The 23646-nt window shown below is 32.9% G+C and overlaps 1 long non-coding RNA gene across 1 annotated transcript in view; it reads left to right on the forward strand.

Annotated features, from left to right (window-relative positions):
- The window catches only part of LOC138695312 (uncharacterized), a 582002-nt gene that overhangs the window by 311226 nt on the left and 247130 nt on the right, over positions 1–23646 (forward strand). The window contains exon 4 of the long non-coding RNA XR_011331127.1: positions 15361–15520. This is a non-coding gene — a long non-coding RNA (uncharacterized lncRNA). The remainder of the gene's footprint in view (positions 1–15360; positions 15521–23646) is intronic.

Genomic DNA, 23646 nt, shown 5'->3' on the forward strand with positions numbered 1-23646 from the left:
GTCACTAGTTTCTGTGATAGTGCTAAAAGTGACAACTGTGTTTCTTGTAACAGGATAAAATATAAAATCCGTTAATATCTCCAGAATAATATTTTATGTCCACTACAGTGGAATGCTTTAACATAATTTATAAAATATAGGTTCCTTTCAGTTTGATACTATTCTTTTTTCGACTATTTTTTCTCCTCTTAAGGGATGAAAGTAGACAAGAGTGGGGGTTGATATTGAAGCTGCCTGTATAAAGCCTATACCCATGATGCCCTATACCGTATCAGTCTTGCTTTTGCCGCAGACAGCTCGTCATTTGTCATTGGCTTGAACATTAATAACTGGGCTGGGTGCTGTCATTCTCCGTAATACCCGCAGCTTGTATGTGGAGGGGGGGAAGCAAAATGTCATTAAGGTGCTGTCAAGTCAGTGTGACATGTCTGCAGCCTGCCCCAGCGTGCTACGTTTTTTGGAAGGGGGGGTTAAACTTTTTATATTTTTTTGGTTAGAAGAAGGGAATATTTTTTGTGGTACAGGAGAGTTGATATAATATTTTTGTGTTGTAAAACTTTTCTCTAATATCCTATTATGAATGAGGTTATGTATCGCAAAAAACAACATTTTTGGCAGCATAGCTTCATGGTTAGATGACTAATTTTGAATGAAGCGTATGGAACATTTGCACATGAGATTTTTTATAAAGTAATCAGGTTAAATGAAAAACTGACCTACATACGGTATTCACAACTTAATAAGCTACCTTGTTGCTAAAGTTAATTTCGTCCAAACAGAAAGCAGTTATAAGGCTATTCATGATTTATCAATTAGTATACATTTCAGACCATATTGTGAATGCGAACTCGAGAAAAACACAGAAAACTGATTTATGGCTGTCTTTTTTTGGCCGTTCTTTATATGCACTACTCGCAATGAGTTAGCTGTTCTTTGAGAAAGGGGGAGTATCATGGTACACATAATAGTAAATTAAATTAGAAACATTTACTTTTTCAATGAATAAAAGGGACAATACATTATCTACTTTTGTTAAGATCATTGTACCAAATTAAAAGTTGAAGTAATCTGTCAATGAAAAAACTAATCTCAAATTAAAATATATGTGTAATATAAGGTACCTGGGGGTATTAAGGCTCAGCATGTTATAAGGCCCAATATCTAGTTTTGCCATTAGTTATACACTTTTGCAAAAGAGACCAACAGCTCATAAGACCTAATTCTTCTTGAATTCGAGTGAGGTATAAAGAAATTAGATTCTCGTTCTTGTTTGTAGCTGACTGGTGTGTGTGATTATTTGTGCTTTCATTAAAACATTTTTGCAAAATTTAAGTTGATATTTCATCCTTTACTATGTGTTATTAATATAATATTAAATGCACGTTATTGTGTAAACATTAAGTAGTTTGGGGCTACTGTGAAACTTTCGATAAAGAGCATATGAGCACTCCATAAATTAAAATTGGCGAGAAGTAACAGAGCAGGAAATAAAGCCTTGGTTTTTCTGAACCGACGCATGCGACGGGCGAAGTGCGAGGCCCGCCTCGCACAAATCTGGACTACACGAGAGATAGTGAGTGGTTTCTATGGCTGCGAGGTACGCAGACCTCACATCTCGCAGTTAGAGAAACCACTCACTATCTCTCATGTAGTCCGGATTTGTGCGAGGCGGGCCTCGCACCTCGCATGTCGCATGCGTCGTTTCAGAAAAACCAAGGCTTTAGGCCCATGAAATAAATACGCGGAAACGCCCACAAGTTCATAGAAGTCCCTGAACTATAAAGTTTAAACTCTGAAGCACAATCTTTTTTGCAAGAAATGAAACAAACGAAAGACTGACAATTCTTAATGCAGAAAGAGCATTGGATGAACCATCAACTTCAGGATTTGTAAACATCCAGGAGACGCGGATGTGTTCTATCTGCGAAGAAAATTGTTGTAGATACACATGTATGTGTCTCTTGTGAATGTTGGGTGCACGATGAATGTGTAGGTCTCACTGAGGAAAAAACTGAAGACTTTGTATGCCCAATTTGTGTTCAATACTTGTATTCTTTATTGTGGGCCTTATTAACTGTCACAGCAGGATATAATGCCCAGTGACATAATGTTAATTTTCATTGGTCACAGCATTTATGTGTCTGTTTGAATATTCCTTTGAAGTAAAATATTATAGCATAACTATAAAAATATGCTATTCCATTATTTAAAAATTTTTAAACGTCTCCATTTAAAAAAAATAACGTTTTATTCCTTAGGTGGGCCTTATTACCCCCGGTTACCTTATATCATAATTTATATTTATTTATGGAAAGGTTTATATATAGGAGGAGGTAGGTAGACCTACATAAAGTTCAGTTACATTTTAAGTGTACAGGACTTTTTGCGCTACCTTTCGAAAAAAAAATTAAATGTAGCCTAGATCTAGTTTTTTTCACTCGTTTCTTTAGGAACTCAAACTACTTTCGACCTTAAAATACTGGCACAATTACATAATTATCTAAAATATTATATATCGTCACAAATTAATTGTTATAGTTATACTTATTGAATCAATAATACATAATGTTTGGCTACCTTGGCTGTATAAGTTAAATATCGATTGTGTTGAACAACAACCTCATAAAGAAAAAAAAAATCCACATGATTTCCATCAAAGAAAATTTCCACAACCTTCTACAGACACGTAGGCTATATTACTAAGTTAAGACACGGATACAAACTTCTCAAGAAGAGATTTAAATACCGTCTTATGTCAGACATTTGTTCATTTTCAAGATATTAAAACGTTTTTTTTTTCGCCCTCTTGTAAAATTGAATTTTCTTGACATACGAGGTTACTGTTGAACATCATCGATATAAGCTATAGGCCTGTAATCAGCATGTTCAATTTATTATATTTAAATCCCAGATAAATCTATTTTCATCTCAAGTTACTATTTAATTCCCTTAGACTTTTACAATCTTAGTCAAATACACATATCTGAATAGCTTTTCTTTTTCCCGTCTATGATGATTTAGATTTCAGTTGAGCTTAAATATTTAATATACCAAAAATATTCTGCGAATAGTCTTCTATAAACTACAGAAAATTTGAAAATGATATCATTTAAATAAAATCACTGACAAAAAATAAATCAATGTCCTTTGAAGGAACTTCACTCATTAGGAAGAAAAGCTTATAGGCCTATTTGAAAACAGAACAATAGAACAAGTGAATGCATTTAACTTCTTACATTGCAAAATTCCTTATTTAAGAGAAAAGTGTATAGAACATAAACTAATCAATTTAATAATTTTTTAAGAACCTTAAGAAAAACCTTGAAAAACAAATTAAGGAAAGCGATGATGACATGAAAAAATAATGGCTAGGCCTATCCTGAATGTTTATATGAAAACGAAACTTGTAATATATATATATATATATATATATATATGAGTAGACTATGGGCTGCAGATATGAGATTCTTGAGCTCTGTCTGTATAAAGAACTACCAGTGGAGTTAAATAAAAAATTAGAAAATGAGACATGATCCACAAGTTAACAATACATTAAGTAGGGTGCAAGAATATAGACAGTATGGCTGAACCACGTAGCCTACACTGTATTGAAGATACGTAGCAAATAAAATATTGTTTTACACACCAAAATTACGCAGAAATATTGATCGTCCATACAAAAGATGGCATGATCAATTTGGAAGTAGGCTATAATGGGTTGACGGTTCATCTCATCAAATACCATGTTACTATCGCAAATTCCATCGACGCTAAATAACCTAGTAGTTGATACAGCGTCGTTAAATAACAGACTAAAATTGGACAAAGTACTAAATAGGGCATCATGTTTATAATAAACGGCATAGGCTTATGTAATCATAATTTTGTGAATTACTGAAGAAGAATTGATACCCCTATATATTTTCTTTGAACTCCTTAAAAGGCATCCCCATTACAGACAGTGAAGGCCTACAGGCTTTCACCTGTAGATACTATTGGCATTAATGGCAGTAGGGATATCAGTTCTACGTGCTCACCGTCTTTACTCTCAAGAAAATACTCCTGGTACTCGTTTCTTTTAGAGAGTGGTTGAATTTCAAGGTCATAGTGCCGCCCCAATGGAGAGAGTCCATGACATCATCGGGAATCGAACCCGTGACCTTCCGGCTTGTAGTATTACGCCTTAATCATGACTATCTTGCGAACCGATATGTTTAAAGGGTGCTTCTTATTTCAGTTAAAAAAAAAAACACTTTATTTTATGCACTGCTCCTCAAAAACAAAGTTAAACTAATAAATAGTACAATTCAGAATGACTCATCGTAGTTATTACTAATTTATTATATTTTCCGTTACATTCTTTTTGTAATAGATTAATGAAATTCCGTTAAATTGCATGAAACTTTTAGTGGTTGCAGCACATGGTATAAAGAATCACAAAGCACTGTTGTTGGTGATGAATGCTTAGATGGCAGCATCAGTCGTTGTCAAGATGGCGCTCCCGTTCACCATCTTAATAACCAACAGCTGCTACACCTAAATGACGTCACGTTGCTAGTTGGGAGGGCTCTAGGCTCAGCATGATGTTACGGTAGAAAGGGAGGGCTTTATATATATTTTTTCTTAGCCTTAACATGGGTCTCAGCCGAGCGGCTTGCACGTGAAAAGGAAGAAGAGAAAGAATACCCCCTCTCTTCTTTCAGATCAGCTGGATTTTTAAACTAAGTTCTGCTTCTATTTAATACATTCCCCCTCCCCTTTTTGAGTCAAGATGTGCTGCTTCTCTGATTGACACTTTCTCGCTTTTTTTGAAGAAGAAAAAAAAACGAAATTGTAAAGGAAGATCCTAAGAACGAAGTTTTCTGTTGTTCACGTCTTCAGTGGTAAAAAAAAGGTTTGATATTTATATAATGCAGGGGTCTTTTCTTTCTTCATCCAAGGCAAAACGTGAACTGAGAACTGTTAAAACTTTGGAAAGCCTCACCCTTTACCCCACTCCTCTTTCTTTTTGTTATAAGACTAACCTTTAAAGATGTGGTAGATTTTGTTATGGAAGGGGTTGTGGGGATGAAGAGGAGATCCGACATAGAAGATGCTGTACTTAAGGTTCGATATCAAGGCAAGGAGCTAGGAAAAGAATTTCAAGTTTCTTTTTGGCTTGCTTTGCTGCGCTTCTAGTAAATCCCTCTTTTTCTCTCTCCTTCCCTTCATTTCCTACATTTCTCTCTCTCTTTCTTTGTCACTTCAAATTTTATCGCTTGGTCCTACTTCTTCTTTACTCATAAATTGCTGGTCGCACACTGATGTCACTTCGAAATTATATGAATTTGGCCTTAGCTCTGCCAGATTAAATAAATAAATTATTATTATTATTAATTATTATAATTTATTCCGAACTACCATGAAATATCTTCTGCAATCCATGTCTGGCTTTAATTGAAGAATAGCCGAAACCTTAATACTACTACTGATGTTAAGTTAGTTGGTGCTAGTTTCGGCTAAAGTGTTTATAATAAAGTTACAAATAATTTTTCAAATTTGAAATATTTTAAAATTGAACCTTTTAAAAAAGGAATTTATAAAATTATTCGTGCTAAATAATATTAACAAACGGTGTATTTTTTAACTTTTTAATTCTGTCGACTATATTCATATTTTTATTGAATGTCATTGCTTTCTGTCTGATTGTCAATTTATATTAAATGTGTTTTTCTCTCTTTTTCTTTTTCTTTTTCTCTTTCTTTTTTCTTTTGTGTGTTAGTTGTCGATCTGAATTAAGTTAATTAGTCTATTTAGTAGTCGACCTGGTTGGCGAGTTGGTATAGCGCTGGCCTTCTATGCCCAAGGTTGCGGGTTCGATCCCGGGCCAGGTCGATGGCATTTAAGTGTGCTTAAATGCGACAGGCTCATGTCAGTAGATTTACTGGCATGTAAAAGAACTCCTGCGGGACAAAATTCCGGCACATCCGGCGACGCTGATATAACCTCTGCAGTTGCGAGCGTCGTTAAATAAATCGTAACATTTAACATCTATTTAGTAAACTGTCTTTAAAAAAATATATGTATATATCATTTCGATATTAATTGCTGAGGATATATAGGCCTAACTACTTCTATGATAGGATTTATAGTATTAAATTAATTATATTAATTGATAATAATTATGACTAATTCACGTTTTTGTAGCCTATAGTCTTAGGATACCTTAGCGAAGTGTGGTGTTGAATACGACTTTCACTGTATTCTAGGATAAATCGCAATATAGCGAATGCCAGTAGGGGAAGTTATCCCCACCCACATGAAATGTGTATTCGACACAACACTCGCCTATCACGTAGAGTGTCTGGTGAGCTAGTAGGGGAAAAGTGGAAGGGGTCGTTCGCTATATTGCGAATTGCCCGTATTCTAGTATGGCGAGAATTATTTATGGCTTTTTACTCCTGAAACAAATTCTGAAACGTCCAACATTTCAGAGCAACAAATCGCTTCCATCATCAGAAGGGAAGGATAACTTATCTGTTAGATTCATTACCAAGAACTGTTCTCTAGAACTGGAGAGTTCCCTTCCTAAACTTTCCAGGTGTCGAAGCCGATACTTGGATTCAAAATATTTTTTTTCTGCGTCTATAACATTTCGCACGATGGATATAGAGTAATTCCTAATTGAGGACATTCTGTAGTAAGACAGAAATTCGTCAAAATAAGGTTTACGTTAAGAAATAATACAATTCCTTTCGCAATGAGCCATGATGAGTACCTGAACTGTGACATCGGGTTCACTTCGGTAGATAGCAGCATGTCGGAAGTGTGTATGTCTGTCTGCTGTCGGGTAGAAGTCAACAAATTGGAAACCAAATATTGTAATAGTGTACCATTCCCAGCAAACAGTCGTGATATGATCTCACAGTTAAAGCGAGTACAAATAAATCTAAGAAACGAGAGAATTCCTCTGCAAAACATTTTGAGATAAGGAACGTAGGATCTGCGAATTCATATTAAGGAGATATGAGCTTAAACATCCCTATCCCTATCGCGTAGTTTTACATATTATCTACATTTATGTAGGGCCTACATTAATTATTTACATGTATTTACACTTACTATTTACATTTTAAAATTATTTTCATAATAATTCACAAATCAGAGTCAAAAACGTGATGTATTAGCTCTTCGAATGGCATGAAAAGATCTCTGGTTGACTCATTATCATGTTCTTTAATGTGGCAATTTAATACGATAGACATAACTACATTGTGGAAGATAGGTCAACAATCAAAACATATTGGATTTCCTACATATAAATAGTAAATGCAAATAAAAATAAAAATTTAAATGTAAATACCAGATTTAAATAATCCATGTAAATACTAAATGTTGGCGGCCGACATATCGAGGACGTATTGTGATGTTCAAATTGGTACGCTGTGATAGTTCTCCATCATGATCACAGAGGGCACGTTTTGCCGGGTGCATACGTGTAAATCTCATCGAATCTGTACAATCGCGCGGGACGTTTATGCTGTTCGTGATTGTTAATGTAAAGTTGTTTTGGACTTGAAATACAATTTTGAAGTTTCATTTAATTTCCATCTATAAAGTCTTTTAGATTTGCCAGTTTTTGCTGCCATTCTTGTCATTCTTCCATCATTGCTCTATTATCGCTATATCTTCGCCCGTAGTCCCTTAATAACACGTTTAGTTTAGTTTGTGATAATTAATGTATACCAAAAATTATCATTATCTTTCTGTTCAGTTAATAGGCCTACTTCTATTAATGTTACTAATGCTAGATTTGATTCATTGAGAATTAGGCTAATTCGTATGCTGACTTTTCTATCTCCTCTTCGGACGTTTAGGTTCTCTTTCCTGTTTTGGCATGTTATTCGGACCTTTTTTTAAACAATCTTCTCTTTTTTCATTTCCTTTGTACCCGAATTACAGTATTTTTATATTAACATGTTTTTATTATTAGTAATCATTTCGAATAGTTTGATAATAGTAATAATAATAATAATAATAATAATAATAATAATAATAGTTTTGTTTTCCTTGGCAGAATTAAAGCCATTAGGCCTTCTCTTCCACTCAACCAGGATCAAGCATATACAGGAAAATACATCTACAAGTATTAACTTAAGAAAAAAGATTGAATGCATATTAATACAACCACAAAATTAAAGGAAGATTCCTTATCTAATTTTTACAACTCCCTTCAATTATTCCCTATAAAATTTAATTTCATACATAAATCAAGGAGAGAAGAAATAGGAGCTAAAATAATTAAAAGGTACGCTATCGAGCGTCCTTCGGAGGTAATTTGGGGATGTGAGCTCCTAGACAATTGATCACTTTTTTCACTCCATTTTTCACAATTCCCGTGAAGCAACTTACACAATATAAATTCCATTTCAGCAGCATGAAATAAATTTTACTTAATTACTTATTGAGTTCGCTAGTATTAAGGTGCATATCATTTATGAATAACTTATTATTATTATTATTATTATTATTATTATTATTATTATTATTATTAAGCCTTTAGGCACAGAAAGATGTGTAAACATTAGGAATCTGTATACTGTATAAATAAAATTTATTATTATTATTATTATTATTATTATTATTATTATTATTATTATTATAAGACATATTTGTTTGCATATATATATATATCTCTGCTTATATTCATTCATGGTTTTCTATCCAAGGGCAGGACTTTCACTACAAACCCAAGATTCTCCCATCTATAATATTTTCCACCTTCCTCTAAGTTTCAGCATAGGATCCATAAGATGTCTTTCTGGTGTATATTTTCTGACATCTTCCTCCACCTCTAACTTTTCTTCCGTTCACCTTCCCATCCACAACATTCTTTAGTACGCATTTTCTTCTTAGCCAGTGACCCAGCCAATATCTTTTCTCTTCGTCATCATTTTTAGCATTATTCTTTCTTCACTCACTCTTTCCAGTACAGCTTTATTTCTTATTCTGTCTGTCTATTTCATACGTTCCATTCTTCTCCATATCCACATTTAAAATGCTTCTATTCGTTTCTATTCACTTCGTTGTAATGTCCATGTATGTAATATAGTATTATCACATTCTAGTATATACAGTCACGAAGCGTGAGTTGTGAGGGTGCTAGGAACAATAGACTGTGCCGGTACTATTTCGCATTATCTGTAATGAGGCGATATTAGCGATCCTAGTGGGTAGCAACTATCTTGGGATGCATATTTACTGCGTATTGAGCTTCGTGACTGTATATACTAGACTGTGGTATTATTATTTCTATTATCTCCGTCCTTCACTTTACAGTATACTTTTTAAATTCATCTGCTGTTTCTTTTCTTTTTTCTTCTCCTTCTCCTCTTTTTATTTATGTTCTTAACAATCATCAAATTTTCAGGTATAGGTATGGATATGAGACATTCTGAAGAAAAAAGTTGTCCTGTAGAAATTAAATGTTAATATACAAAAGTGGATAAGTAAAATGAAAGAATACGAATTGAACAACATAACTTAATATATGAAGGGTTTGCGGGAAAAACGATGAATGTCACATTTCTGTTAAGGATTAGATAATGATCTAATTGAGGCTATAACTGCAAGATGTATTGCTGTTTCTACAGAAAATAAAGGAAAGGATTACTGTATTCATGGTGGTAATTCTCCTTTTTGCCAGTGTTCATAAGAACAACACTAAATTTCGTAGTGATCCATTGAATTAGATAATGACATCAACCTTAACAGAATTGTGACATTCATCGTTCTTCCCGTAAACCCTTCATATTGGTTATAGAAGGTACAAAGTTTTGATTAAAGAGTTTATCAGTTAAATTATCTAAATGAATAAATAAAGAATACTAAATTCAATATTCAAGTACAGATCACAAGGTAGAGGTGACAATGATTGCCTTCGAGGGAGTTTGAGGACTGGAATTAAAATATCATTATTTTCATTACTATGACACACTATCTTCATAATCACCATCACTACAGGAGCCACTATCGTCATCATAATCATCATCATCATGATTATCATTTTGATATTTTTCTTCTACTTCTTTATCTTTAAATTGAATTACAAACAATTTTTAAGAAATAAAATTAATTGCATATAATAATAATAATAATAATAATAATAATAATAATAATAATAATAATAATAATACTAACACGTGTACTGATTTATAAAATTATTTCAGAAAATGATGACTATAAAGTTAGAAATGACTAACGTAAATCACTCGGTGTGCGACATGCTTCAGAAAGTTCCATCGAATTCTAACGAAAAAGATCCGCAGGGATTTACAGGTAATCCATCATTTTCCTTTGTAGTTGAGAAGTAAAAATAGATCTTGTGCTCTCTTTTCTTTTACTTTTTCTTTTCCATTCTTCGAAGCTTCAATCACGTTTTGTGTTGTAATTACAGATCTGGGGGATGTTTTGTTCATAATCTAGGTCGCCAGGACGCTGCCGCGCTAGAGGACGTAGCGTGTGTGAGAAAGAGGAGATAGATAAAGGAAAGATAAAAAACATAGTGCTGAACGAGATGGAATACGTTACATAAACGCAGGGTGAGATCAAAAATCGTTTCAGGTCAATCCGAAAAAAGAAAGTTCTGTTTTTATATTGCTTTAGAAAAATGGGAAGGATTTTCCTTGCCGTTTTCATCATCTGACGAGTATGTCTGTATAGAATATTTTACAATTCGCCTGTCTCTTTTCTTTTAAAATAATTTTACATTGATTTACATCTTAAATAGCCTAAGTGAGTATTTATTAAAAAATGGCAAACTATTACCCGGAAGTCTAGAATGTCAGGTTTTCACGAGTTGGACTCGGATGCAAGTCCAGGCGAGTTCGGTTGGAATTTTATGGCGGATAAGTACGGTTTTATGAGAGATTTTCTCGGGATACTCTTATTATCCTTTCAAAATGTCACGAATTCTCGTATTAACATCACAATTACTTCTGTATAAAGAAGTAACTTCCTTGTAGGTCTACTTCGCATTGTAAAACACAGCTGTAGGCTACCGTCTCCCATGTACAAGCTTCGTACCTATGTAGGCTAATCAACTAGCTGAAATGAAAATATATTAAGAATTGAACTTAAAATAGCCAGTTTTTTCCAAAGTTTAATAATATTAATAATAATAATAATAATAATAATAATAATAATAATAATAATAATAATACTTACTGGCTTTTAAGGAACCCGGAGGTTCATTGCCGCCCTCACATAAGCCCACCATTGGTCCCTATCCTGAGAAAGATTAATCCATTCTCTATCATCATATCCCACCTCCCTCAAATCAATTTTAATATTATCTTCCCATCTACGTCTCGGCCTCCCTAAAGGTCTTTTTTCCTCCGGCCTCCCAACTAACACTCTATATGCATTTCTGAATTCGCCCATACGTGCTACATGTCCTGCCCATCTCAAACGTCTGGATTTAATGTTCCTAATTATGTCAGGTGAAGAATACAATGCGTGCAGTTACATGTTTTGTAACTTTCTCCGTTCTCCTGTAACTTCATCCCTCTTAGCCCCAGATATTTTCCTAAGCACTTTATTCTCAAACACCCTTAACCTATGTTCCTCTCTCAAAGTGAGAGTCCAAGTTTCACAACCATAAAGAACAACCGGTAATATAACTGTTTTATAAATTCTAACTTTCAGATTTTTTGAAAGCAGACTGGATGATAAAAGCTTCTCAACTGAATAATAATAGGCATTTCCCATATTTATTCAGTATTTCCTCCGAGTATCATTAATAATAATAATAATAATAATAATAATAATAATAATAATAATAATAATAATATTTTTTCGTTGTTGGTAACTCTATGGCACCTATTAGATGCCTTATGGTTGTGCTAAGAGATGGAGTTACTTGTCAACAATATGACGCTGAAACGTGTGTTCAGGTTACTGCCCAGCGACAGTCCTGATGTATTTATATATTTGTGAGGATTGGTTAATTAATATTAACCCGGCACATTCACAATCACACTCACATTCTTACAAATTTCCAGACTCTAGACACCCAGAGAATTCCTCTTCTTCAAGAAAAATTCACCGAGAGCCGAGCCCGGGAATCGAACCCGGGACCTTCTGACCTGGAATCCAGCATGCTGACCAACAGACCACGGAGACAGTCAATAATAATAATAATAATAATAATAATAATAATAATAATAATAATAATAATAATAATAATAATAACAATAATAATAATAATAATAATAATAATAATAATAATAATAATAAACTTCAGCTCAATAGATTGGGCATTTTAGCCTGTTCCGCCATTGAAGCTTCCTCATCTTGTCCTCAAACTTCCAGGATCTCATCTTGTAATAGGTTTAATAGTCCATTACTTTCAATATTCTTTCTGATCACAATATTTGAAATTTTTTAAAATAATGTAACTTTCTTTCTCTTATTTGTTCTTACAACATTTTCATATTTATTTCTTTTCTGGTTTAATTATGTAAATCCTACTTAATTGTAATCTAATACTAATATGTATACTAATGTGTTTATTTTTATTTTTACTGTGTACATTTTTTTATTGAATTATCGGCTTCTGTTTTTATGTGATTCGTATTTGATTCTAACAACATTAATATGTATTTCACTATGTTTATTTTTATTTTATGAGGTAAATTTTATGTAACTAGCTCTTTTGATCTCATTATGTAGCTAAATTGTATCAGTATGTAATTACTTAATTCCGATTCAGTTTTATTTTCAACTGTGTAAGCAAGTTTTAATCCTGGTTGAGTGTAAGAGTAGGCTTTACTGCCTTAACTCTGCCAGGTTAAATAACGCCATTATTATTATTATTATTATTATTATTATTATTATTATTATTATTATTATTATTATTATTATTATTTTACTTTTAGTTCTTTTGTTTTTGTTTCTGTTCTTTTTCCTCAGAAAGTGCGAAAAGTATTTCCATCGTTTATAATAATTATTTTTCTATTTAATTTTCTTTGTATTCCAGGCCTCTTTTATTCCATGTTCCATTTAGAATAATCCCATAATCTTTGCTGTCCGTCGCCATCCGGCTGTTCATTCTTCAAGGGTCTCGGTGAATGGTTGTTGCACGTGGGTGGATCACCAACCCTCAGCACAACCCCCTACTGGATGACTGTTGTCTTTATGCCCCATCTGTCCGTTGTGGAATGTGTTAGCTTCTCTTTTCTTCCAGATCTTCATATTTATGAAACGAAGTAGGGCTGCTGACAAAACAGAAAACCCGTAAAACATTAATATTGGAGCTAAATTATTAAAAATACTGAATATGAAATGGTATAGTGTTTACAAACATGCTAAGCAGTATCATTAATGAACAGAAGTTTTTTTCACTAAGAACATTTTGAATCTTATCTAAGTACAATAATATATTTGTAGTTGTGAGGAAATTAATCGGTAATAAATAAATACAGTACGTATGTAAATAAATAAATAAATATGCAAATAAATAAATAAATAAATAAATAAATAAATAAATAAATAAATAAATAAATAAATAAATAAATAAATAAATAAATAAATAAATAAATAAATAAATAAATAAATAAATGTGGTGATGGCACCATATACAGAAATTACTACATGTAGATATAAGTTATGAAGCAACTGTTGACAGTAAATAGTCATATTAAGTAAATAAATAAAATAAGTGAAATAAATAAATAGATAAATAAATAAATAAATAAATAATGTATACGGAGTAAACATTTACAAAAGTTACCGTAAGTTATAAGTTGTCAATAAACTTATGAAAATTAATACAGAAAGTAATAAAGTAATTTAAGAATGAATGAACGAACGAATGCTTAAATGAATAAGTATACGAAGAAATAAAAAAATAAAGAATAAACCTATTTACGGAGACGTCACAAGTGTTGTAAGGCTGATGTGGGCAATAAAACAATATACGGTAATGACTATGAGAACGCAGGAACAATATAAATGGAATAGAAGTACAAAGATTAACTAAATTAGGAATGAAGGCAAGGAAGAATTGATTTATTTGTTACTTACTTACTTTTAAGGAACCCGCAGGTTCACTGTCGCCCTCACATAAGCCCGCCATCGGTCCCTATCCTGTGCAAGATTAATCCAGTCTCTATCATCATATCCCATCTCCCTCAAATCCATTTTAATATTATCCTCCCTTCTAAGTCTCCGCCTCCCCAAAGGTCTTTTTCCGTCGGTCTTCCAACTAACACCTATTTATTTATTAAATAATGAAAATTATATTTATTGGAAGAAAGTAAGGATAAATCAAATATAAAGAATGGAGAGTTTATATTATATCAAAAAGTTACAAAATCAATCATTTAGAAAGGATCAGAAAACTCTTGCAAATCATAAAGAGATTGTTACACCAACAGAGCGCTAATTGTGCAATATATGCAACATGTAGTAAAAATGCTTGATATATGATTTAATTGAGTAGGTGATGTTAAAATTAAAGAATAATTACAACAATTGTAAAGCTATTTGTTCTCACTGTTGGGTGTGACATTTTCTTTCCTTAATACATAAGATGCCTTGTTTGTAAAATAAATAAAACTAAACAAAAAGAATTTGATTAATTTTCATTAAGATCTAGGCTATTATAAATTAATGCCTTTTAAATTAAAAAAAAAAAAAAAACAGAAATCTGGTGAAATACCTACGGTACCTCTTTGTTTCTCTACTTCGGCATGTGGACGTGAGGTCAGCAGCCGGCTGGTCGGTCTTGGCTCTTCATGGGCTGTTGCGCCACGGATTTTTTTTTATCTCTTTGTTTAATCGCCTGTATACATTTACAAAGAGTCTTCTTTTCTTTATCTAACTTTAATCTGACTTTTAAAATGTATTATTGTAAAAAATGTTTGCAAGTTACTCTACTACTGGAATTCTAGAGCTCCGCAGCTCTTTCCGTCGTAGGTAACAAAAAAACGTTTCCTACCCAATACCTAACTGTAAATATTTCTGACACATGTAGAAAATTTTCCCGTAATTGTAGCTGTGAGCGTTAATAAAGTTTAACTATTTTTTCAAATATGTGTTAATTTAACCAGACATTAATATTAATGTGTGAAAATAGCATTAAGAAACAATATCATAAATAATTTGTCATGTATGAAATTGTATTTTACTATATCAGTGGTAATGTCCTTATTTTTAAAGATTTATGCTTTCTAGATCTATAGATCAGATGAAATATTATACGTAATTACATAAAAATCCATATTTTCAATGCTATGATCATAATTTTCATGTTTAATTGTTTTTTGTCTGAAAATGTTTGGTACAAAAATTAACACAATTTACATATTTTGTTTCCAGGTTGTGGAATAATGCTGCTTGCACTGCGGAGGTTGTGTACCTCGGATGACGGAGTGAGGTAGTCATCTCGGATGTTTCCGAGGCAACCAATTACTCGGGCATTTGCCTCCAAGGTGTAAGAGGACTCGCTGAAACGTTAGCAAGATCAATTCCAGAGCAGGTAGGAATTTTATAGCTTTATTAGTGCATTATAGGAATAAAAGAGAGTTACACTCTAATAATAATAATAATAATAATAATAATAATAATAATAATAATTATTATTATTATTATTATTATTATTATTATTATTATTATTATTATTATTTTATTTTTAGTACATCAGACATAGCTTTTCTTTCCATTCTCATATAATTAAATGCAATTTGGAGGTACAAATATATTTTGGAGGTACGCTAGCAAAAAAGATTGAATATCACTGATTTAGGCTTAAAGCAACCTGTCAGCAGAAAATACATAGGGCCTATAAAAGATTTGTTGGACATTGTCGATAGAAACAGTCGAACTTTTTTTTTTTCTTTTTTTTTTCCATTGTCGCACTCGTAAGGCCAATGGTGGAGTGTTTCTTCATCGTATAAATCTAATATAATTTTTAACTAAAAAAATTGGAGTTTCAGCCAGGTAAAGGGTCCCCTCGCCAACGTCAGTGCCCTATTTTAATCTGTCTCAAATTTTAGGAAACAGCCTTTTTTTTTTTTTGCATGTGGATTCATAAAAATTAAGACATTAATGCAGAATATATAAAATAATTAAGCGTTTTTCTTACATTTTCTAGTAGTATTGTTATAGCGATAATAGTTATTGTACTTGTGCTAGTAGTAATAGTGTAGGTATGCTACTAGTAGTATAGTATTGTTTCCTGTTAATATGTAGTAGAATTAGTACTAGTGCTGCAGTAGTGGCAGTAACAGCAGTATTATAAGTGATAATACTCGTAGTAGTGCTAGTAGTGTTGTATTCGTGGCAGTAGTGGAAGTAATGCCACATTAGTAGTAGCAGTATTAGTGTTGCATTAGTGGCAACAGTAGTGCTAAGTTCCAATAGTGGCAGCAGTAATAGCGTTGGACAAATGGCAGTAGTACGTTTCTGAGGTTGAAGTAATAATAATGATGCTGTGGAAGTAGTATAAATACGAATATTCTTGATCCAGTGATAGTATTGTAGTGGCGATAATATTGTTTTTTTTTTACTTGGTTATTTAACGACGCTGTATCAACTACGAGATTATTTAGCGTCCATGCAATTTGTGATAGCGAGATGATATTTGACGAGATGAGGCCGAGAATTTGCCATAGATTACCTGACATTTGCCTTATGGTTGGGGAAAACCTCGAAAAAACCCAACCAAGTAATCAACCCAAGGGGGAATCGAACCAGCGCCCGAACGCAACTCCGGATCGGCAGACAAGCGCCTTAGCCGACTGAGCTATGCCGGTGACTAATAATATTGTTGCATTATTTACAGCTATAATAGCAGTAGTAGTGGCAATAGTATTATAGTATCTAGCAGCAGTAATGACAATGATGTGACTAAAGTATCAGTAGTAAATTGCAGTGAAAGTAGTAGTACTGTCAAAGTAATATTACTAATGCGATGTCCTTCACGCTGACCACATTATCCCATCCTTCCAAACTCTAAACTGGCTACGACTTAACGAACGTAGAAATTTTCATTTCCTTGTTCTCCTTTTCCAAGTCTTTTACACCTCTACACCTGCATACCTTGCCTCCCGTTTCAGTTACCTGTCAACATATTATAATCTCTTCACACGCACGCAAAATAGCCACATACTAGCCATACCAACACATAACACATCATCGTATTCATCATCATACACAATCTCGCTATCGCGCTTGTGGAATATCTTACCTAGTGACATCAGAGACTGTTGGAATCTAGCAGTGTTCCAAAACAAACTTATTAAGCATTTTCTTACTGCGTAGAATAGGTTTAATTTTTACTTAATTGATAAAAAATGTTCTTTCTTCTTAACTTCCACAATAAACTTTCTAACCTTTATTAATCAGTTAATCTTTTAGTACTTTGATTTTGTATTGTATTTGTAAATTTAATATTAATTGTAATTATAATTGTAATTTTATTCTTAATATTTATTTATTTGTCTAATGGCTAGTACATGATATTTACTATCATAGACTGAGGGAAAAACATGAAAGTGGTGAACAAAACTACACATTAAGTAATTAAAAACATTCGGGCTCTGGCTTCCCAGTAGCGGTCGACTTCCTTGGAGGATTTCAGAGCAGGGCATTTTGCAAGATGTTGTCTATCCATGTCTTCCTGTTGATGGCACAAAATGCAGTATGCTAATGGAAGGATGCCAAGACGATTGAGGTGTTTACCCAGGATGTCATGTTCAGTGTTAAGACGAAAGCTTGCAAATGCTAGTCTTCTGGGTTCAGGAGGTATATCCTTCAGTAATTTCCTACGTTATTGCGAAATGTTTATGTCCAGTTCTTGTTGGTGATTATTTTTTTGTAGTTGCTTGATATATTGTTTTACTGAGCTCAATGACAAAGGTTTCCGTGGGTTTATTTTGAGATTGGCACCCTTCTTAGCTAATGTGTCAGCCTGTTCATTCCCATATAGATTACAATGATCTGGGATCCATTGTAACACAACTGTTTTGCCAAGTTCTTTTAAATTTGCAAGTATTTTTTGACAATTATTGATTTGTTTTGTGTAGGGGTGGTCAGTTTTATTTATGGACAAAATGGCTGCTTTTGAGTCTGAGAGGATGACGGCGTTTGTGAATTTATCCATATGGAATAAAAATTGATTTAAGGCAACATGTATAGCTTCAATTTCTCCAGCATAGGCAGATAGATTATAACCAACTGGAAGATAGAAGCAAAATAGATTACTAAAAATACCAGCTTCCTTGAGGATCTGTTTTCGAGCCATCAGTATAAATTCTTATCCAATAGTCTTCCGGATATCTGATGTTGACGGTTCCAAGGGCCATTGTTTTAAATTTTTTTTACTGTGTTGATTTTTGGTGATTTGTTCTAGGAGGTCTATTTCTGATTGAATTATATCTATCTGAAGTGGGTTTTGTGGAAGCATTAGAGGTGAAGGAGATTATTCTTAATATTGTAGTTGTAATTCCCTGGTAGAGGGAAAGAAAAGGCCTGATGGCCTTATCTCTACCAGTTAAATAAATAAATAAATACATAAATAAATAAATACGTTAATTAATTAATAATAGCTCTTCTGTAGCAGTATGGACAGTAGGCCTAGTATTAGGCCTAATAGCAGTAGTGTTGTTGCTGTGTGGTAGTAGCAATGGTAGTAGAGTTGTAGCAGGAATATTGTTGAAGTGTTGGCAGTACCGTAGTGTATATTTACTGCAATGGAAATAGTAATTACAGTAGTGTGACAGTAGTAGTAGCAGTAGTAGCAACAATATTAGCATTTTGTAGTGGTAGTTGTGTTGTTACAGTTTTGGTAGCAGTAATAGCACTGTCCTGTAGTGGTTGTAATGATAGTGGTATGGTAGTAATAACAGTATTTCTATAGTAGTAGTGGTAACAGTTGTGATATATTCGTTCGTACATTAGTAGTTGAGCTAGTAGTGATAGTGATGCAGCATTAGTAACTTAACCTTGAGGAAAGCAGGACTTGACTGACATATAAGGTGAAGCGTTCATTTTTACGCTCCGCGAAGTGGAGAAATTAGACACCCCTGCGAAGGTGTTCCGAGTAACAGCCTTGACTCCCCGTACCTGACTTGTAAAACTGCGTATACGAAAATTTCGAGGAGCGCACCCAGAAAGAGCGCTTTAAATGGACGCATGTTTATGCAGCCGCTTACCTTGAGGGATTTGTTTACACAGTACACGGCACATGCTATTGCATCTGTCCTTGGATCACTTCATGTTCTCTCTGATTTATTGCCCTAACTGCAGGAACACTTGGAATTGTTTGTTCATACCAGTCGCGGACCACTAGATGCGCTCCTTTTGTCGGCTTTCTTGTGAATCACGTGAAATTCCTTGCGGAAAAGTCGTATCCTTTTGCTAACGAACTCCTTTGAAATGCTAGTTTATTTTCTACGACTCCAACTGACCATATTTCGAATCCTAGAAGTAAATCTATTCCATTTATTATGTTATTGGAAATACAAATAAACTAATATAAGTAGCCTATATTTATAAGCAATATGAAGCCTTTGTATTTGAAGCATTGCTCAGTTACAGTATATAGATTTACTTACTGCTACAGAAAAGAATAATACAAATATGTCTTAATAATCCTCTTGATTATCCCTCAGAACTGTTGTATTCTGAATTAAAAGTATTTAATATACATCAAATTTATAACAGTTTCTTAATGAATTTCGTACATAAAAACTATAATATATTTAAGCTATATTAATAATAATAATAATAACAATAATAATAATAATAATAATAATAATAATAATAATAATAATAATAATAATAATGGCTTTATTTAACCTGGCAGAGTTAAGGCCGTAAGGCCTTCTCTTAACTCAACCAGGATTAAAACTTGCTTACACAGTTGAACATAAAACTGGATCGGAATTAAGTAATTACATACTGATACAATTTAGGTACATAATGAGATCAAAAGAGCTAGTTACATAAAATTTACCTCATAAAATAAAAATAAACATAGTGAAATACATATTAATGTTGTTAGAATCAAATACGAATCACATAAAAACAGAAGCCGATAATTCAATAAAAAAATGTACACAGTAAAAATAAAAATAAACACATTAGTATACATATGAGTATTAGATTACAATTAAGTAGGATTTACATAATTAAACCAGAAACCGACAATTGAATAAAATGTACACAAAAATATATATAAAATAAATATAATATAAATATAAGTATAAAACTAAAATATCAGATAACATGAGCTATGACTGGCAGAACCTAAATATATTACAACTCTAGCTTATAATCACTTAGCAACTTCGGGCCAAGGCTCTGTAACAAGATAATAGCTAAATTCCAAAACAGTAAATTTGCTAATGCTCTTCATTAAAAATAAATAAATAAATGTATAGGGAGGAAATTTAAGGTTTAATTTACTGTAATATCTGTGTTGTTTTAGGTCTTTTTACTTTTTATTGTGTTAATTAATAAGATACTTATCTTAAAATTTTGTGGAATGCTCCCTGAGCACGAGTTTGTACTCTTTCTAGGGGTGCTAGAGTGATTTTTATATATAAAAAACAATATTTATCGTTGTTCTAGCAATACATTATTATTATTATTATTATTATTATTATTATTATTATTATTATTATTATTATTATTATTATTATTATTACTTATGTTATATATATATATATATATATATATATATATATATACACCTTCGTCAGAAAATACGTAAAGAACTTATTTAAGTTGTACTGCAAAGAGGGGAGATGTCCGTTAAGAAAACGTCTATACATAGGCCCATATTCAATTGTATTTTTTAAACTCCGAACGCTTTATAGTCTATAGTTCTATTGCCACTTTTATTATTATAACTCCTTTACTGTGTTAATATTATAAAAATTAAAAAAATTATTATGCACTAAGCCACACCGGATTCGAGTTCCGATGCCGAATTGAATCCTTCTCAATTTAAGTTCTACCTCTCTGTTCTTCTTTGGTGACCTACCCTCATATACAGAAGTGGCAAAAAAAAACCGGACCGACCCTTGTAGCTAATTTCAGAGCCTTGTTCACTCCAGAGCACGATAGACTGGTAACTAAGACTTTCGTGGTTCGAATCCTGTCTGGGAAGAAAACTTTTTTTTGTTCCTTATTCAAATTTATTCCCAACATTTTTCGATTGCAGCGATATTTTACTACTTAATTAACTTATTATTCCCAGAACATGAATTTTACCAGCAATCGAAAAGTATTGGGAATAAATCTGAATAAGGAACAAAAAAAAAGTTTCCTTCTCAGGCAGGATTCGAACCACGAAAGTCTTAGTTACCAATCTATCGTGCTCTGGAGTGAACAAGGCTCTGAAATCAGCTACAAGGGACGGTCCGGTTTTTTTGCCACTACTGTACTGTGTCACAGAATATGTGATAGTGGCACAATGTCCAACACTACTGTATGTACAGAGGTGTGGCTTAGCGGGTAAAGCGTCAGCACATAGAGCTGAAAACCCGGATTCGAGTCCCTGTGCCGGAGAATTTTTCTCCGTTCTACCCATTCTTCAGCATATGGCAGACATGTCAATTGATGCCCATAGGAGCAAGCGCGCGCTTTAGATCTCAGAAGAGCCAGAGCGCTTTACAGCGGAAAGGAAAGAGACAGACGAGAGAGGTGGTATATGCCGCTTGGTCGAGCTATATTCAGGGATGGTCAGCACTGATTCAATAGATAAAGGGAAGAGAACTTATTAAAATTGTATCCATGTTAATTTTTAGATTTGTCTGAGAAGTATGAGTGCATTATAAGAATATAAGTTTTAATTGTGATCTTCATTTTTTACAAGTTTGAATTATTTGTTAAAAAGAAATATTTTCTCAACTTCCTTTATAGAAAAGTGAAATTTTCAGATATATGCCTATTTATTTAGTAGCCTTACAGAATGTTTTCGTAAATCTAATGTACCGTAAATACGTATTACTGAAGATAGTTATTGAAAATTTTGAAAATATTCACATGGAGATTGTTTGTAAGGAAATGAATTAACAAAACAAATACTGTTACATCATAAGCAAAAGATACGTGCTTATGTGTTGTATAGCTTCAGCACATTCCGAGAAAATAATTTAATATTCTGATGATACGAAGTTGCTCACCAATATCACCTTAAAAGCATAATGCGATGAGAATTTTGTTATGGAATATTAGTTACACTTAAAACATATACAGCACCTAGGTAACTTTGTTTTGTACTGTAATATTGTTTTGATTAGTTTATTGATTACTTTTATAAGGCTAAAGGTACCATCAATACCAATTCCAACTTATTATGTCACACTCAATCCCTTTTTCTTTTTGGGATATCACTTTCTTTATGAGTGATGTGTTTGATGCATTTAGTACAGTGTAGTTGTACTACTATGGTATGTGAATAATCCGTCTTAACTCTTTATTATGTTATTAAGATTTAAAATACAACTGCAATATTAAAAAATTGGTGTTAGTGCTTTTGTTTTACAGACAATATAGATAATATCAAACTGAAAGAAGCCATATAAAAACAACGATATAAAATTTCACGTTCCATTTGAAGTTTGTGCACCACTGTTTTCTTAATTCAACAGGCTGCTAATTCATATACACAACCCTACCTCTTTCTATACTTAGCGCTTGATGCCTGCGCTCGACGTCAAGGTCAGAAAAATGCGCTTGCTTTGACATCACTGCCATATGGTAATGCAGAATTCCTGCACGGAAATATCATATCTACTTCGGTACATCATAGCAATATGCTATGAAATGTTTAACATAATTTTTTTCTCGGAAAAAATAGACTATGTAGGCTAATAATGAATTATTGTTATATTTATTTATTATTTATTACGATTTATTAAATATCGTGTTGAATAAAACATTGTATGCTATACGACAATATTTAGATTTCATTCACTCGTAGAAATTATCACCATCGACTTGGGCCTCGGACGCTAAATATTCAACTGTGAATAAAATCCTACTTCACTCTCTTGTAGCATAAATTACTTTTATTTCACGATGTTCAGTAAATACCTACTTTCTACATGCAAAACTGTTCAGAAAACATCTACTCTTTGTTATGGTAGAATATTGTAGCTAAAGTATATATGCTTACCTGTAATGTGTTTTAACATCACGTGCTAATACGCACTTTGAAGCAACTCATTTCTTGTATCAAATACACATTACTGAAAGCTAATACAACGGTACAAAACATTGAGAACAAGCAATTCCGTTACATTTAACTGCTTTAACCCATCATGATTCTGTCGGTCATTGTTTTTGTTTACCTTACTCCACGTAAAGTCTGTAGGTCTTCCTGACACATGCCACATACCGGAGTTAATTTCAAGAAACTAATCATACTAAGCTTCGAACGTGTTTGATTGAACGGAAGAAGAACGAATTAATATCATCCAAGAGATTAAACACTTCCATTTAATCAATTGGAGAGAGAAGGAGAGAGAAGGAGAAGGGGTGGTTTTGATCAAAATTTAATCGCGATTAGTGTACTAAAAACAACATTTACGCTCCCTTAATTTCAGCTTCAATACAAAATACACTGCTAGTTATTTGAAACCAACCGTGTAT

This window comes from Periplaneta americana, chromosome 2 (genome assembly GCF_040183065.1).
Source record: "Periplaneta americana isolate PAMFEO1 chromosome 2, P.americana_PAMFEO1_priV1, whole genome shotgun sequence".
In the NCBI taxonomy this organism is placed as follows: Eukaryota; Metazoa; Arthropoda; class Insecta; order Blattodea; family Blattidae; genus Periplaneta; species Periplaneta americana.